Consider the following 3828-nt stretch of genomic DNA (forward strand, 5'->3'; position numbering starts at 1 on the left):
CGCAGGTAGGATAGTGTAAAGGCGTTTGGTATGCTTTCTTTTATTGGTCAGAGTATTGAGTGCAGGAGTTTAGGAGGTCATGTTGCAGCTGTACAGGACGTTGGTTAGGCCACTGTTGGAATATTGCATGCAGTTCTGGTCTCCTTCCTATCGGAAAGATGTTGTGAAACTTGTAAGGGTTCAGAAAAGATTTACAAGGATGTTGCCCGGTTTGGAGGATTTGAGCTATAGGGAGAGGCTGAACAGGCCGGGGCTGTTTTCCTTGGAGCGTCAGAGGCTAAGGGGTGACCTTATGGAGGTTTACAAAATTATGATGGGCATGGATAGGATAAATAGACAAAGTCTTTTCCTTGGGGTTGGGGATCCAGAACTAGAGGTCATAGGTTTAGGGTGAGAGGGGAAAGATATAAGAGACCTACGGGGCAACTTTTTCACAAAGGGTGGTTCATGTATAGAATGAGTTGCCAGAGGAAGTGGTGGAGGCTGGTACAATTGTAACATTAAAGAGGCATTTGGATGGGTATATGATTAGGAAGGGTTTGGAGGGATATGGGCCTGGTGCTGGCAGGTGGGACTAGATTGGGTTGGGTATCTGGTGAATATGGACAGGTTGGACCGAAGGGTCTGTTTCCATGCTGTACATCTCTATGACTAAGTAATTGAAACAAAGTTATCCAATTAGGAATGTTTAATAAAGGAAAATTGATTGTGCATTACAACTTTTATATTTTTACTGCCTTGAAACGGTAACTTGACTTGTGATTGTGATAAAATTCGAACTAGTAATGTTCAATTTCCATCATCTAATAATAACTGTGACTTTCATAAACTATTTTCTTTAATAAACGGAAGCATTGACAATTAAAGTGGCTATAGTAAACAGCTGACCACAAGTTAGCTGAGCCTCCTGAAATCATAGTTAAAGTCTGAGCTGAAATTAATATCTTCAAAAGGCAGTGTAGGTCCAAACTTCATGTCCTATTTGAATTATATCTTAATAGATAAGTTTTGTATTATTGGTGATGAAAGAGTTGCCAAGTCATCCAGTTTCATAAAAAAATGAGCCCAGACAATGTTTGAATTGGCTGTATTTCAAGCTGCTGCTTTGGTAGAGCAGCACAGACAAAGATTGATTTGGAAACTGGAACTGGAAAAAAGCTTTTTTTTAGATTAGATACCTACAGTGTGGAAACAGGCCCTTCGGCCCAACCAGTCCACACTGACCCTCCGATGAGTAACCCATCCAGACCCATTTCTCTCTGACTAATGCTCCTAACACAATGGGCAACTTAGCATGGCCAAAAGTTTGCACATTCTCCCAGTGTCTGCGTGGGTTTCCTCCGGGTGCTCTGGTTTCCTCCCACAGTCCAAAAATGTGCAGTTTAGCTGAATTGGCCATGCTAAATTGCCCATAGTGTTAGGTGAAGGGGTAAATGTAGGGGAATGGGTCGCGGGGGGGGGGGGGTTGCTCTTCGGAGGGTTGGTGTGGACTTGTTGGGCTGAAGGGCCTGTTTCCACACTGTAATTAATCTAATCACTCACCTGGCCTGCACATCTTTGGACTGGTGGGAGAAAACCGGAGCATCCAGAGGAAACCCACGCAGACACGGAGAACATGCAAACTCTACACAGACAGTCACCCGAGGCTGGAATTACATCTTTGGACTGGTGGGAGAAAACCGGAGCATCCAGAGGAAACCCACGCAGACACTGAACATGCAAACTCTACACAGACAGTCACCCGAGGCTGGAATTGAACCTGGGACCCTGGTGCTGTGAGGCAGCAGTGCTTACCACTGAGCCACTGTTCCTGCATTGTTTTGAAGATTTTGGAGATACATCTGTTCTGAGATTGAGAAAGTAATTCATTTTGCTGCAGAAAACTTTGTAATAGGCTACTTATTTTATTCTGGTGAACTGGCAAACTCTTTACTGGAGTGGAGTATAGCTGCTAAAAAGTACTGAAAATATCTGCAGTCAATTGAGGCATTAACAAGAGTGAACCACTGGAAAGTGTGAATTAGTTTTAGAAAGAAAAGGTGCAATGATATGTATACTCTGAATTATGATTGCTGACATCCAGCTGGAATTTAACCTGTCCATTCAGAAATGTCTTACTTTGTTGAACACCTTTCCCTTGACAAATTCCTGTACTTTATTGCTTTAAGAGCTGAATACACTGATAAACAAAGGACCAGGACCATGTGACCAATTGCCATGTGCAATCCTGTGAGAAGCAAGATGTATTCATAGGTATTAGTAACTTAAAATTGTAGTCTGGGCTGTCAGGTATTTTATTTTGAGATTTTCAATTAAACTAGTTAATCTGCGTTATTTACCAATGACTATCACACTGATCAGTCATGCAAGGTTCAAAACTGCAGGAGATCTCAGGCAAGACATGAATCAGTGTCGTACATATACACTAGCACCCCAGAAAAAATCCATCTGGAAATTGTGAGTAATTGATGTGTGAGCCTGTTCAGCAAATTGGTTCCAAATTGGATTTTAAAAGCATGCAAGGCAAAGTAAAAAGTCAAAGAGCAACTGAAGATAATATAGTGCCAACTTTCTTTAGAAAAAGCAGAAGGACCAGTATCCACGTTGCTGAATTCCTCCACAGAGAGTAACCTTTGGCAGCAAGATTTCCATCACAAAAGCTAGCATGCAAGTTCAGCAAATAATAGGGAAGGCAAAATGACTTGAGCTTTGGGAAGAATAAATAGGGAGGTTGTTAAAACTGTACAAGTCATTGGTCAAGCCACACAAAAGGCTGTAAACAATTTTGGTCCTCTTATCTCAGGAAAAATGTACTGTTGTTGGAGGCAGTCCAAAGAAGGTATATTAGGTTGATTCCAAATATGGAAGAACTTTCCTATGAGGAGAGGTTGCATTTATTCTCATCGAATCCCTCCAGTGTAGATAGAGAGCATTTAGCTCATCGAGTCTGATTAGATTAGATGCCCTACAGTGTGGAAACAGACCAGACCACATCGACCGTCCAAAGAGCAACCCCACCCAGACCCATTTTCATTCTAACTAATGCACCTGACATTATGGGGCAATTTAGCATAGTCAATCCACCTGACCTGCACATCTTTGAATTGTGGGAGGAAACCGGAGCACCCGGAGTAAACCTGTGCAGATACGGGGAGAATGTGCAAACTCCATGCAGACAGTTGCCGGAAGTGGGAATCAAACCTGGGTCCCTGGTGCTGTGAGACTGCGGTGCTAACCACTGAGTAACTGTGCTGCCCTGTGGCACTGACACTCCAATGAGCGTCCCACCCAGACTCAACCCATAACTCTCTCCCCATAACCCTGCATTTCCCATGGCTAATCCACTTAGTCTGCATATCCCTGAACACTACAGGCAATTTAGCATAGTCGATCCACCTAACCTGCATATTGTTGGACTGTGGAAGGAAACCAGAGCACCTGGAGGAAACCCACACAGACACGGGGAGAATGTGCAAACTTCACAGAGATGATTTTCCATGGCTAGAATCAAACCTCTGGTCCCTGGTGCACTGAGGCAGCAGTGCTAACCACTGGCAATACTCATAGAACATAGAAGAATACAGTGCAGTACAGGCCCTTCGGCCCTCGATGTTGCACCGATCCAAGCCCACCTAACCTACATTAGCCCACTATCCTCCATATGCCTATTCAATGCCCGCTTAAATGCCCATAATGAGGGAGAGTCCACCACTGCTACTGGCAGGGCATTCCATGAACTCACGACACGCTGAGTAAAGAACCTACCCCTAACATCTGCCCTATACCTACCCCCCCTTAATTTAAAGCTATGCCCCCTCATAATAGCTG

The sequence above is a fragment of the Chiloscyllium plagiosum genome, chromosome 17, assembly GCF_004010195.1.
Source record: "Chiloscyllium plagiosum isolate BGI_BamShark_2017 chromosome 17, ASM401019v2, whole genome shotgun sequence".
Classification (NCBI taxonomy): Eukaryota; Metazoa; Chordata; class Chondrichthyes; order Orectolobiformes; family Hemiscylliidae; genus Chiloscyllium; species Chiloscyllium plagiosum.